This window comes from Pelodiscus sinensis, chromosome 2 (genome assembly GCF_049634645.1).
Source record: "Pelodiscus sinensis isolate JC-2024 chromosome 2, ASM4963464v1, whole genome shotgun sequence".
NCBI lineage: Eukaryota > Metazoa > Chordata > Testudines > Trionychidae > Pelodiscus > Pelodiscus sinensis.
The window spans coordinates 85,870,270-85,885,479 of NC_134712.1; the positions used below are offsets into that span (position 1 = coordinate 85,870,270).

The following is a 15,210-nucleotide window of genomic DNA, read 5'->3' on the forward strand; positions in this document are numbered from 1 at the left end:
TTTAATTTTTAATTCAGACATTTAGGGACAGATGTTGATCTCTTCCTTCCCTTTAAGAGAGTGACGTATCTCTTGACATAAATAAGGGTGTCAGAATCTGGCTTTTCTTGGGTGTTAGAGAATTATCTTTCACTATATTTTAAAAAAAGAAAAAAGGAACAAAGAAATCTGATCTAGTTTGCTAGAGACAGGAGGAGATGGTAAGCCATCTTGCTGTGTATGACTGAGAGAAATTCAGATTTTACTTGTATTTATCGGCTGTAGAGAACAAATAAAAATTTGTGGGAGCAGATGATTAGGAAGCTGAGTTGTTATAACACTGCAGCACTGTATGTATGTGTAACACTGCACAATTGTGTGCTTTTATCAGCACAGAATGGAGGTGGAGCCAGCTAAAAATATGCTGGAATCAAAATAAACAGAATTCTTGAAGTCATTAAATTATCTCATTAAAATGATGGTTTTTACCTCTGTACAAAGGCAATAACATGTCAAGCTACTGAAGGTCAGCTCTCCTAAAAGGGTCTGTGGGTTTTATTTCGAGTACAGTATTCAGAGCGTTGATTGTAAAAACTGTTCCCTGCAGACAACGCTATTAAACTTGGGTGGCTGGAGTTCTTCATGAAAGAAATGAGCATCTAACCTCTCCAACTCAAATTCTTGGGACTGGTTATGTCTCTTTCCTTTCTGCTAACTAAGGACATGCAAGACGGTGTTCACGTGTCCCTCATAGTTGTGGCAGGACACAAGGTTATCAAGGCTAGATTCACAAACGGCCTTAGGCATTGTGACTCAGTGTCAGAATACCTATCAGGTGCTCAGAAACGTCAGGGAACAACACTGCCATTCAGAAAGGCCGATTAAGACACTCGAACTTCCCTATACAATGAATGAGACCAGGTGCCTTAGAATGTGATTCACAAAAGCCAGCACATGAAATAGGGAGCCAACTAAGCCAGCCAATGGAAGATTCTAATAACAGGCATGTTTCTTTCTCAGAGATGTGCATCTAAGAGAGGTGGGTGTCTTACAGAGATGGGCACCTGAGTCTGGCCTGCAGGGAGGTGTCTAGCTCTGCCAGCAATCCACAGCGAGAAATACATTTCCTAGAGTTGGGTGGCTCAAGTGCCAAAGGCGTTCCTTGTCAGAATGACTTAGGCACCTGCCTAACTCATCATGAAACAGTGGGAGGAGGAAGTGAGAGTGCTGCTGTACCCTGGTGATTAGGACACATGAGTATATTGATGGGCATCGCCCCCCTAAACAAAGGCAATTCTGGGAGGGGGGGAGCAACTGAGATCATGTGCCACTGCCCAGTTCCCCTACCTCTGCTGATTTCTGCAAGTGTGGACCTGTTGGGGAAGGGTTGGGGGCCACTTGCTGACTGCAGCTGGATGCTGTTTTCTGAGTCCTGATGTTGGTTGTCGTCGTCGTCTTCGTGTGCTGGGCACCCTGAATCTCCATCATCCTGTTTTCTGTACGAGTGGCCATGGAGAGCCAGGGAAAGGGCGGTGGAATGGGGCAGTGAGAAGGGAAGGGATGTGAATGTGTTAATGGGATTAAGGGGAGACTCTATCTAGAAGGAGTCAGTGAAGATGAGCAGGGAGCAAATGCATTCCAGCCAGTGCAGCTCAGTCAGACTTACTCACCCCAGGGTGCAAGAGGAAAACAGGGTCAGAATCATGTTTGTTTGGGGTGCTCCAGAATTGCTCTGTACTTTAGGATAAAACTAACATACCTGACAGCTAAAAGAGATGTGAAAAGTGCATGAAGGGTGGAGTGGGGACACAGTTCTTTAAAAATAAACCACTAGGTTTAGGCAAAATGTACCCTTCTTTCCTACACGCTCCATTAAGTAATGCAAATTGAAGATTAAAAAATGGCAGTGTTATCTCCCTCATAGACTTCCTCTTTCTACTGCAATCCCATTCCAGGGAGTCACTTTCTAGGGCTGAGCCTAGACTAGATTCCTCTTTCGAAAGAGGAATGTAAATGAAGGAAATAAAAAATGCAAATGAAGCGCAGATTTACAAATCTCACACTTCATTTGCATAATCACATCCGATCACTTTTTCGGAAAAAAAAGCAGTCTAGACGCAGTTCTTCTGAAAGGAGGTTTTTTCCAAAAGAACCTTGTCTAGACTGCCTTTTTCCCCCGAAAAAGCGATCGGACGCAATTATACAAATGAAGTGCGAGATTTGTAAATCTGTGCTTCATTTGCATTTTTGATTTCCTTCATTTACATTCTTCTTTTGGAAGAGGAATGTAGTCTAGATGCAGTCTAGTTTTGCTGCAACATTTTGCAGATTCCAGACATTAATCGCTTTAGTGTGAGGTTTTTAGCTAGAAAGAGCTTCCCAGCTGGATTGCCAGGATAGTGCAAGGTATTTAAATAGAAGGGTGGGCTGAAGAAAACATCGATTTTTGGGAAGGGCACTTCTGGCAGCAGCAGACTGAGTAGAGGAAGTTATGTGTGTGACTGGTTGCACATTTTCCCGTCACAGGTCCAGGTTATGACCAGCCCCTCCCTGGGATGACTAGCAGTAGGAGGCTGCTTCTTGCAGCCCTTCCCAGGGTGCATAGTGGGAATAGAATTTGGCCCTTTATTTGCACTGCTTTATTAAACTGTAGGAATGGGATAGAATTGCCAGCCAGTTAGGAGAGTCAAAAGGTCAAAGTCCTAGGAAAACACCTGCTCCATTTCACAAATGCTTAGAAAAGCATTCAGGTTGCTCCCCCTCCCCCTCACTCTCCTGACAAATAGGGGAAATGGCAAGCCAAACTCTACCTTCTCAGGTATTTACACATGTTACATCTGGCAACATTTCCACCCATAGTGCTGAAAAGCTATTTTCATTAGCTCTTCCAGCATGTTCCAGCTCAAGGTTGACCCCAGTGTTTCTGTGGTTCTGGGTTTTTCATCTGATGCGGTTTAGCAAATACTAGTAAAGCTTTGAAGAAATCTTTTGTTTCTAACCACAACTCATGGATGTTTTCCAGGCAGAATGGCAAAATTTGCTCTAAACTTCCTCCTCCTGCTTTGCATTAAGGATTGATTGATCCTTCTTGGTTTACCTTCCATGTGAACCATGGTATTGGGGCAAGTCCATACGGCATATAATCAAGTCCTTGTACTGAACTTCCTATGACATATTCCTCTAATGCTGGCCTGTTCAGGCACCACTCACTTGTGGTGGTTGTGGGCAGCTAACAAGATGTTAAACATCTCGTGGAGAGAGAATGACAGGAACTGTTTTTAGTCTTATTAGGTCTGTTAGACTTGTACTTTCCCATTCCAACTTTGTGCATTTAAATTCCATTGAAGAGGGAGTATCAGCTTTCAGGAAGAGAAGGAACACTGAGCAACAGCTGAAAGCCATCACTTGAGTCTTAGAATTTTTCTGACATTGGACATTTTCTCTGGAAGACACATTTTCACTATAAACTAGTCCACTCTGCTTCCCACAGCAAATGGGATGATGAAAGCAGAAAGTATTCCCAGTTTACAATCATTGCTTCAAAAAAGAAACAATTGTGGCTCTGTAAATGTCATTTGATATGTTAGATGTGGAAAATAACCACAGACTTATTGTCACTAGGAGAGAGAGTCACTTCAAGTTAAACAAAGTGAACATGTGACAGGACCACAGGGAAATAAGAGTTAGCACAATCAAGTGAAGTGAAACAAGTGGGTTCCCCATGAAAGTATATTCCCAGTCATTCTTCATAAGAAATGAATTATGGTTAATCTAAAAATATTTGCAAAACCTCCTTTGGCAATTTTTTGTAAGGGAGTATCTGAAATATTACCACTACTTTGCCCTTGAAGAGCACTTTTCATCTGGTAATCACAGAGCACCTCACAAACATTACTTTCTTAATTTTCTCGTTGCTCAAGGAGGCTAGCTAACTAGAACAGTATCCACATTTGACAGGTGAGGAAACTGAGGCATAGAAAAGTTAAGTGACTTACCTAAGACTGTACACTCAGCACACCTCAAGCGCGTTTTTGCGCAAGAAAATTTACAGTAGAGCAGCAGAACAGAGGGTTTTTTGTGGTGTAAGTATACCTCTTTCTACAACGAATAACTCCTTTTTGTGCAAGAACTCTTGCGCAAAAAGGTGTGTGTGGATGCTCAACAGGGGTTTCTTGTACAAAAGAGCCTATCAGAAAAAGCACAGGTGCTCTGATTGCCATTAACAGAATGGCCATCAGAACTTTCTTGCGCAAGAGCGTCCATACAGCGTGGACACACTTTTGCACAAGAAGTTTTTGCAGAAGATCTCTTCTGCAAAAAGCTTCTTGTGCAACAAGCCTGCAGTGTAGACGTAGCCTCAGTGGGAGAATCAAAGAATAGGCTCATGAGTGCTTACTCCCACTCACATTTCCTAACCACTAGATCACACTGTTTAGGTGGGTGGATATGTGTTTTTGGCAGCATGGATTCCATCCTCCCTTTGGCAGCATTGATTCCATCAACCATGGAAGACACGATCCTCATTGAAGACACGGACACTACTAATGAAGCAGTGTGCAATGCAGTCATTGATTTTTCCAGCTGTGTGGTTCCTGTTAGAGTGCAGCAAAGGTACTATGGCTCCAAATGCAACATTTGCAAATTCTAACAGGACTAGGTGATGCACAGTAGGAATCCGAGGGCAATGGGCTCTCAACTGTTTAGGGAAGATTCTCCATTTCAAACATATGTTCCTGTCTTGTAAAAAAGAGCATGGGGGACCAGGGAACTGCAAATAATTCATGCAAAAGTGATGTAGGAAGAAAGACACTTATCTTGCTATCCTATTCAGTTCCTGATCATTGAACAAACAGTTTTCATAGCAAAGTAAAGCCCATTTTATAGATGCCAAACCTCTGGTGGATTCAACAAAGCAGTTGGATAAGCCAGAAATCCATCATGTGGAATTGTGGCTGTGTGGGGGAGGGGAAAATGCATGTAATTTTTGGGAGACTTCTGCTCTATTCTTTGGTTATGATTTGACATTGCTAGTCTGATATTCTTCCTCCTGTCTTGAAACTCTATACAGTAAATTTAAGTGAAAGTATCATTTTTCTCCTAAAATGCACTCTTTCCGGAGAGTTATGCCTTGCTCTAAGAACAAGATCCTGTTACTGCTCCATGTGCGTAAAAGCATCTTTGAATTTGGTGAGACTGTTCTTCTACTGAGGGAGTACTTAATGTGAGTGAAGGTATCAGACCCTGGCTCTTAAGTGTTAATACTGTACTTGGTGTTTGTCTATTCAGAGAAGGCAGTTCAGGACCATTTTCCTGTTGTTATTACTGAGAAGAGCTTGTTCAAAGAGATGAGTATTGAATTGTGTCTTAAAGCTTGTTAGAATCAAGAACATTCTGAGTTCTGGCAGGAGGGATTCTCATTGCTGAGGGCTTTCACCAATAATGATTGGATGATACAACTCTGAGCGGCTTCCCTGGCTAACTGAAGATGGGAAAAGGCGTGTGGGTACTGCTTCTGATTTGATGTCAGGGAACAGAAATGAATCCAATGAGACTGTGAACCACTTAGTGAACTAGCAGACAGATTAGCACTATTTAGCACCATTTGGACTGGATCAGTTGGCCAATCAAGGGAGAGTCCTGTGGATCTGGCAGGTCAGAGCTATACCTCAGGCTTTAAAGCTCTGACCTGCCAGATCCACAGGACTCTCCCTTGATTGGCCAACTGATCCAGTCCAAATGGTGCTAAATGGTTTATGTGCCTCTAGAATGGAAACAATGAAAATATTGCAATTCCCTGATGATCTTCATCTTTAAGCCTGGTTATCATATGATCACTTTCCTCACTAAAAAGGGAGTATGTATGTCAGGAACATAACCATAGCTCTATGGTTATCCCCCATTTGGATGGCCTGAATGGCATATAAGGCACAACAGGATGTGGGATTCCTTTCACTCTCTGGTTCACATCCAGCCCAGCTTGTTATGAATTAAGGGCCACATACCTGGAAACAGAGAAACTTCAATATTTAGTCTTCTGTGTACCAGTATGAACGGTTGATATGGAACTGTATCTTGTACTAGGTTTTTCAATATAGCTGAGGCAGGCACTAGCACACAGTTGTACTGATGTGGTCAGATAATGGTGGCTAGTGATTTAATTTCTCATGGACTCTCTCACGCTCTGCCTGACCATCTTTCTGTTTTAGCCCTTACTAAAAATCAGTCCCATTTAAGGTGCCTTAAGTTGGGATATAGGTAGTGATGCTCAAGTCCTCAATTTTTTCTCCTTAAATCTTGGCCTATGATTTTGCCCTCTGAGAATTCTTTGGGAGAGCTTCTTCACAGAAAAACAACAAAACGTCCACCTCTGCATGGAAAGAATATGCCATTTAATTAAAATCTACTTAACTACCTCTTTAAATAAAAGGCAAACATGAATATGACTACTTTCTAATACCTAGTGCCAAGTGGAATGTCTATATTTTATTTTTCCCATTGATTTCTACAACAGTAACATGACCAGATGTGCAGGTCTTATCATCAATAACCGGTTTTAAGTAGAAAGCTGGAAATACATTTGTGGGTCAAAATGATTTACTATTAATTCTGCCCAATAATGAATTCCAACTTCAAATAAATCTAATACAAGTGCGGAGGTGTTTAAAAAGATATCTGCTGAGAGGATTCCAGGTCAGCCAAGTTTGTCCACCTCCTCCTTTCAAACTGATTAAATCCCAACTCTGGGAATTTTTAATTTGAAAGATGCAGAGAAATTTATAATCTGTATTTTGAACCTCTGTTCAGTGCATTCTAACACAGCCGATGATAGGAAGCAGATCACTTCGCATCTTGCCAGGACACTTTAGAACTCTGTACAGTTCTTGGATTCATAAGGAACTTCTACACTGGAATGATAGCACTGCTGGAGCTAGCCTGAATCTGCTGACTCGGACTTGTAGGGCATGGGCAGTGGGGCTAACCATTTCTGTGTAGATGTTTCGGCTCTGGCTGGCGCCTGGGCTCTGAAACCTCTGTCCTCACAGAGATCCCAGAGCTCACAGTGTATGCCAAGCCAGAGCAATTTTACAACCTTGAAGCATGAGCCCAAGTTACCTAACCCAGGACAATAACAGATGTTTAATTGCTGTATAGACATAACCATAGACTTTAAAACAAGAAAAGGCCATTGAGATAATCCAGTCTGACTTTCTGAATACCACAGGCCACAGAACTTCACCCACCGGTCCGCTCCTATAACAGACCCCTCACCTCTCGCTGAGTTATGGAAGTCCTCCAAGCATGATTTAAAGAGCCCTAGTAACCGAGAATCCACCATTTATTCTAGTTTAAATCTGTAAGGGTATGTCTACACTTGCACCCTAGTTCGAACTAGGGATGCAAATGTAGGCAACTGAAATTGCTAATGAAGCGGGGATTTAAATATCCCGCACTTCATTAGCATGATCTCCCTGGCGTGTTACTCTGCTCAACAGTTGTTTTGAAAGTGAAAGTGCACGCTGGAACGCGTTAGTTTGAACCAAACCCCCTGGTTCGAACTAACATTGCTCCTCATTTTTTGAGGAGTAACATTAGTTCAAACCAAAGGGTTTGGTTCGAACTAGCGCGTCCCGGCACACACTTTCACTTTTGAAACAGCTGTTGAGCGGAGTAACACGCCGGGGAAATCATGCTAATGAAGTGTGGGATATTTAAATCCCCGCTTCATTAGCAATTTCGGTCGCCTACATTTGCATCCCTAGTTCGAAGTAGGGTGCAAGTGTAGATGTACCCTTAGTGTCCCATGCTCCATGTTGCAGAGGAAAAGTGATCCCCCCCCTCACCTGGGTCTCTGTCACTTTGAAGGGGAAATTTTTTCCCAATCCCAAATATGACCTTGAGCATGTCACCAGCCAGACATTTTGGAAAAAAATATTCTCGGTAGTAACATAGAGTCCTCCCTCTCTAGTATCCCATCTCCAGCTACTGGAGATATTTGTTATTAGCTGTCACGGACAAGTCACATACCATTGTAGGCAGTCTTATCAGACAGTCCCTTTCATAAATGTATCATGCACAGGCTTGAAACCAGTTATGTTCTTTGTCCCTACTCCTGCCCTTGGAAGGCTGCTCCAGAATGTCACTCTTCTGATGGCTAGAAACCTTCATCTAATTTCAAGCCTAAACTTGTTGGCATCAAACTAATATTTTTATTGATTTTTGTTATCTTGGTTTTCTGGATCGCTGCAGAAAAACCTAAGATCATTCACTATGTATTGTAATTGTTAGTTCAGCTACATTTCTAAGGCCAATTGTTTTCCTTATAAATTAATAATCTGGTAACATAAAAAATTTCCTTTTGGTGTTTGTATTTTATCTTTTTGAAGAATATTAATGAAGCATGAAATTGAATTGTTAGCTCAAGTTCAACATCTTAATCTGGGGAAAACACTTCTTGAATAACATAGAGCAAAGGTTTAACCCAACCGTTCACACATTCAGAATATCTGTACCATTAATATGATTTAATTCCTCCCTTTTTTCTAGCACCTGAGCTCAATATCAAAAGTCAGGAAGTTTTGACTCTTTAAACAGTGCTCTCAGATTAGCTATTTCTTGATTACAGTAGTTTGAAGTATCAAATTTCCAGTAATGATCTAACATTGATTTTAGTCATTAAAATTATTAAAAAAGTAGCATTGAAACTGAGGGCCTGGTCCTGCAAACCCCCATTACTCACAGAAGTAATGCAGACTTGTATGACTGGCCCCAATAAAGGCACTGTTTGCATGTGATCAGATTCTGCCACCCTTAGAATGCAGAGTTGCTAACGCAGACAAAATTCCTATTCAGGTCATAGATGGAGATTTGTGATGGGCAATAGCCAATTGAGGTCAAGTCAATTAAAACAAGGACTAAAAGTAGCTTCTGGTGTTACGCCTGTCCTGGATCTCCCACCTTTTGACACTGGGTGGGTGTGGGAAGAAAGAAAAGGAGCCACAATCAAAGGAAGGTACCCTCAAGTAGGCATTAGGCTGTTTTCCCATCCATGCCCATCAGGGAATGCCAAATATAATCCGGTAAATCAGGATGAAGCTGGAACCTGTACTTATGCCTAATGATTACTAATGAAGGGAAAACCAGGGGTGAAGCATTTTGATTTATAGACTAACAAAACATATAGATGGTATGAAGAAGTGGGCTGTGCCCACGAAAGCTCATGATACCATCTACATGTTTTGTTAGTCTATAAAGTGCTACCAGACCATGTGTTGTTTTTTAAGTTTATCCTGACTAACTCGGCTACCCCTGAAACATTTTGATTTAGTTCAGGAATTTATCTGAACATATTTGACTCTCTGCTTGTGAGATTTTGTGTACTTACAGCTTTAGGTCAACTTGCAAATAGTGTGTGAACAGACTTTCTAATGTTAGCCCGGCATCATAATCTTGAGGAATGAGATCAGCTTTGAGTATCAAATGCTCCTAGATCTGCCACTGACTTACTGCATAGTAATGAGTGACTCAGTTAACACTTTGGGCGTATCTAGACTATGCAGAACGGTCAAAAGAGGATATGCAAATTCCGCAGGAATTTGCATATCTTCTGATCGGACTTTTGAAAGCAGAGCTTTCAAAAGTGGAAACAGTTTAGATGTGGCTTTTTCGGCAAACCCCCTTCTTGTCGAAAAGCCATGTAAACCTCATTTTTGGGGTGTGTCTAGATTGCGCAGTTTTTTCGAAAAAACATCACCCTTGTTGACTGCTGCCACGTTCTTTCGAAAGTAAATTGAAAGAACACAGCGGTTTTGTCGACAGCGGTAAACCTAGTTTTACACAGAAGAATGTTTTTTCTGACAGAGATCCGTCGAAAAAAGGCATGTGTGGATGTGGGGGAGGGGGGGGGGTTTAAACAGACCTCCAGAGAAAAGCCCTGTCCATCTGCAGGAAAAACCTCTATTGTTCCTGTCTGTAGCCATGTCTTAAAGGCACAGGCACCCTGGGCAGCCATTGTGGCAGGAAGGCAGCCAGGGGAAGCCACTGACCACACGGCTCTCCCTGCCTGTCTGCCAAGGAAGCATGGCACAAGCGCAAGACCCCCGAGGCTCCCAAGGACCTTCCAGGGAGCCATCCCACGACCCATGAAGAGGGCCAAAGAGGCGAGTTACAGCCTGGTGAGGACCAGAGGTCCTGATGTTATTGGAATTTTGGGGAGAGGAGGTATCCCTGCGGGTTCTGCATTCCCAACGCCGCAATGCAGACATTTACGCCTGCATGGCTGAAGGGCTGGCAAAAAAGGCCATCACCCCAGAACCTTGGACCAAGTGCAGGCCAAGGTAAAAGAACTGAGGCAGGGCTATGCCAGGGCTTGTGAACACAGCTTCTCCTCCAAGGAAGTGCCTCATTATTTCCCCTACTATCAGGAGCTGGACAGAATCCTGGGGGGTGGGGAATCCGTCTCTGCATGGGTGCTCATCCAGTCTGGGTTGCAGACATCGGTCCAGCGCTGCCAGGAGGTGGCTGAGGACAACCCAGAGCAGCAGCTGCAGGAGGAAGAGGAGGAGGAGGACCCCAACGGGAGTCTTGTCTCCCTGATCCTGGAGCCGGTCCCCCAGACCCAGGAGGCCTTGCAGGCATCTTCTGACCCTGGTGAGGGAACATCAGGTGAGTGCGGTCAGGTTGCCACACACACAGAACGGGGGAGGTGGGAGCACAGGGGATGTGGGCCAATCTTCACATGTCATGCTCTTCCTGGACAGCTTGAACCTCTCTGTGCATGTGCAAGCACGTTCAGTCCCAGGGCACACGTGGGCAGCTGCTCACAGCTCAGGGAGGGTGTCTGACCCCACAGTGGGCTGTCCACCCCTCCCCCCCCCAGGCACTGTGGGAAACAGGCTGGTCACAAGGGCAAATGCATGACACCACACAGACCACTGCAAGTGTCACACATAGCACTCGGCCACGTATGCACATGCAACACAACAATCGCTCCCACAAACAGTGCTGCCATAGGCAAGTGGTGGGTGGGTGGGAGCTCTGGGAGACCCAAGCTGCTCCAGGCCCCTGTCCTACACCTGGGGATCCACTGTGGCTGGACACTTCCCTGGGCTGTATGGCTATGGTGGAGGTGTTGTGGGGTGGGGGGTGCATTGCCCTAGCCACCTTGGGGCCCCTGTGAGGCCAGGGCTGCTGGCCAAGCCAGACATGGGCTTGCAGTGAGAACACTGGTGTTCCTTGTTCCAAGGACTTATTCACTGATCACAAGCAGGGATGGTGTGTGCATGCATAACTGACCACTTCTCCCTCTTATCCTCCACAGCCGGACCTGCCAGAGCAGACCAGCATGTGACACCTGTACCACCACCCACCCAGGCCCATGGAAGCCGCAGGCACTGGCGGATCTACAGTGACCTCATGCGCAGGCACGTTGAGGCCCTGGACAGGATGGAGGAGACCATGGCAAAGAGGATGGAGGAAGAGGCTCGGTGGCATGACTGCTTGCAGGAAGAGCTCCTTCAGCAGTGGTCAGCAATCTGTGGCACTATCAATGAGGCCATGGGTGTCCCAGGTCCTGTCCCTGTTGCTGCTCCTCCTGCTCAATCTGCTCCTGCCCCCCCACCCCCTCTAACTCCCCCTTACCCACTGACCTCCCCCAACCCTGCCCCCCTCACCCCATGCCATCACAGACCCAGCTGCAGCCCCCCCCCCCCCGCCTCCCCAGCCCCCTACTGTCCCAGGCCCCACACAACCCTGAGCATGTCTAAGGCCACGGACCCGAGGTGGCAGACTTTTGTGGGCCAGGCGATACCCTCAGCCCTAAACCTCCCTTCCTCCTCCAGGTTTACATCCCCCCTTCTCCCCAGTTAAAGAGACTTTGTTATATTTACAAGAAAAGTTTTTTTTTTAATAACATTTTGAACATTTTGGAACTTGCATATCCTCTTTCGACCATTCCGCATAGTCTAGATGAGCCCTTTGTGTCCTCAGCTGTGACCATAGTTGATGAGTATAATTAACTACCTGACCATAATACCAATAATTATCTAGGTCTTAGCACATATGGAAAACTTTGCAACTTCAAAGCCCTGTACAAGCATCAATTGCTAATGTCTGACCAGGGCTTTGAAGCTATAGAGTACTATGTCAGTGCTAAGTATTTCTATGACTTTAGCATCTTAGAGCCAAAACCACAAGGGATGAGAGACAAACATTTGAAAAGTTTACATTACTTCATAAATGATTCTTTTTTTATTCCTGTTTGGGAAGAGATTGTGGGCCAGGTTTCTTGTTTTATCCTCCAAAACTGCTTGCATACAGAAAGTCTGGGCAACTTAACGTGTGATCAATGTTTTAAAAAGATCGTTCAGCCTGATAAAGACAAATAAACTCTGTATATGTTATAGCTGAGAAGCTTTGCTTTTCAGTATTTGTTTTGAAAATTCTGTAATCATCTGTGTGCATTATTCAGATGTGGCTAATAATACATTCCTTCTAAGATTGTGGGATGATTTTAGTGTTAGTTTTAGGGCATCATTATTGATATTGGCTGGCCTTAATCGGAGCTCTTTCAATCAGAAGGAAGAGGTGATAAAGGCGTCTTTACAATATACCAATATTTGATAAGAATGAGATTTTTTTCATATGGAAAAAGATTAAAGACCTCAGAGAAAAGGGTCTTTGTTCTGTTAAAATATCGTTGACCAGATGTCCTGATTTAGGCACAGCAGCCCCTGCCCCCCCCCTTTTTTTAAAGAGCACACCTCTGTCTCGGTTTCTAAAGTATAAAAGCTCAGTGCTGACTCTTGCAGACTACCATTACTCTTGTGATATTGCTTTGAGGACCCACTTCAGCAAGGAACTTAAGTATGTGCCTAACTTTAAGTATGCGAATAGTTCCACACATGCTGACAGTTAAAGTATCTTGCGGAATCAAGGCTTCAAACTGCATCTACTGTTCCTTTGAGATCTATTGGAATGAACAGGAACCACTGGAAACAAAACCTAATATAGTCACTGTACTAGGAGGACCACAGTGAGACTGGAGTGAGAACAAGACAGTGAATTCAGCTGCAGTGATGGGGTAGAGCAGTAGCTGGGCCCCATACCCCCTGGGAGTTGTGCAATTCACAGGGGGGGACAATCCGTTTCCCCCCCTTCAGTTGGAGCTGCCTGTTCTTCTTTGGAGCTCTGACCACGAGGTCACCTCACAAGTAATAACTCTGAGCTACATCATTAGGCTGTGATGTTTTCAGTCCATCACTCAGTCTAGTTTAAGAAGTTTATAAAGATTAGTTATAGACGTGTGTACGCCTATGAAACAGCCTAGGCCTTTACAGCATAAGCTGCTTTTCAAGGATTCCAGATCATCAGCTGACAGGTGTGTGGAGCACAGCACTCTGTGACTGGAAGTGAATGGCAGACTTCAACAAAAATCTTTCTCCTTTACCCCTGCTCACACAGCAAGTCAGAGCCCTTAAGCTCGCCAGTCTCTGACTAAGCGCTTTGTCAGTAGGAAGAAGAGCACCTGCATGATTCTGTATTACAATGTAAATGTCCAGCCTATTAACTCAGTAATGATTCTTCCTTAAGTCCAGGTACAGGTTATGGAAGAATCCCCATTAGGTTTTGGAACTTAACCCTGACTCTCTCTCTCTCTGTTCGCCAACAATATCTCAGTGAAGTTAAATTGAAGACTAGGATTTTAATATGTACATTTTCATAACTCTAAATGTGTGCTGTGAAAGAGGTGTTTTCCATTCGTAATGGCCTTAACCCAGTTGTGCAGGTTTCCCATTTAGAGCAGATAAAGCATTAAAAATCAGCAAAGCTTTTCAAAATTTCTGTCCTTTTCTTTTGGAAAGAAAAGAATGTCTATTCTTTTGCCTCTGCACATTCCAGGTGCTAACATCAATAAAAAATGTTTCTATGCTAAAGTTTGGGACAAAGGCAAATATTGCATTTATGTATAGGAGGAGGATGCACTAACAATGGAACACTTACAAAAAAATTACACGTTGGCTGCTCAGTGATAAACCTATACTGCAGAGTGCAATGGAAGGATGCATATTTGGTTGGTTTAATAATTTGCCATGATTGCTCATGTCTGTAGAAGGATTTGTAATGCATAGTTGGTCATTATCAGTTTTGCATTAGTTGGTGATATTTAAGAGGACCAGAGACATTGGGTTGTAGAAAAAGCCTTCTAGGATGATTGAGACTAGACTAGTATCTAAATCATTTAGATTCTTCACTTCAGTCCAATGGAAAAAGTGGTATAGCAACGGTTCGCCGACTTCCATTCCCAGCCTTCAGGACCACGACCAGGATTACTATGCAAAGGCAAGGTAGAGTGCTTTCCTCTTTAAACGAGGTGCTTCTCACCAGTGTTTCCTACAAAGACTGAGGGTATGTCTACACTACCCTCCTAGTTCGAACTAGGAGGGTAATGTATGCATACCGCACTTGCTAATGAAGCCCGGGATTTGAATTTCCCGGGCTTCATTAGCATAAGCGGGGAGCCGCCATTTTTAAATCCCCGCTGCTTCGAACCCCGTGTAGCGCGGCTACACGGGGCTCGAACTAGGTAGTTCGGACTAGGGTGCCTATTCCGAACTACCGGTACACCTCGTTTCACGAGGAGTACCGGTAGTTCGGAATAGGACCCTAGTCCGAACTACCTAGTTCGAGCCCCGTGTAGCCGCGCTACACGGGGTTCGAAGCAGCGGGGATTTAAAAATGGCGGCTCCCCGCTTATGCTAATGAAGCCCGGGAAATTCAAATCCCGGGCTTCATTAGCAAGTGCGGTATGCATACATTACCCCGCTAGTTCGAACTAGCGGGGTAGTGTAGACATACCCAGAGGGTGTGGGTTACTGTTCTAAAGCATCCAGGTACACTCCAATAATGGGCCCAGCCATCCTCATGTTGCATAATCAGGCACTGAAACGTATAGTAGAGTGAATTTGATTGGAAGCCTTCATGAAAGTATAGCAGACATCTCCACGGGGGTAGAAAAAGACCATTTGCCACAATGAGGCCTTTCTCCCTGACCACTCTCTCTTTGTACCATTTCTAAGTGAATTCTAGTTGCATTTTCCCAGTTTAAACATTATTTTTGAGTTTACTACTCATGGGGCAGGCTTCATATGTGCTAGGATTAACAGAATAATGTAAAGAGAATTGGGAGTCTCTGTAACAGGGGGATCCTCTTTTAATAACCAGTGTAATTAACAA

At 44.0% G+C, this 15,210-nt stretch overlaps 1 long non-coding RNA gene across 2 annotated transcripts in view; it reads left to right on the plus strand.

The window, feature by feature from the left end:
* The window catches only part of LOC142826741 (uncharacterized), a 50,371-nt gene extending 38,671 nt beyond the window's left edge, over nucleotides 1–11,700 (plus strand). Inside the window, exons 2-3 of one of the 2 annotated variants that reach the window (XR_012900962.1) lie at nucleotides 10,470–10,641; nucleotides 11,297–11,700. This is a non-coding gene — a long non-coding RNA (uncharacterized LOC142826741). The remainder of the gene's footprint in view (nucleotides 1–10,469; nucleotides 10,642–11,296) is intronic. The other variant, XR_012900963.1, reaches the window with a different exon arrangement.
* Nucleotides 11,701–15,210: the final 3,510 nt, after the last annotated feature.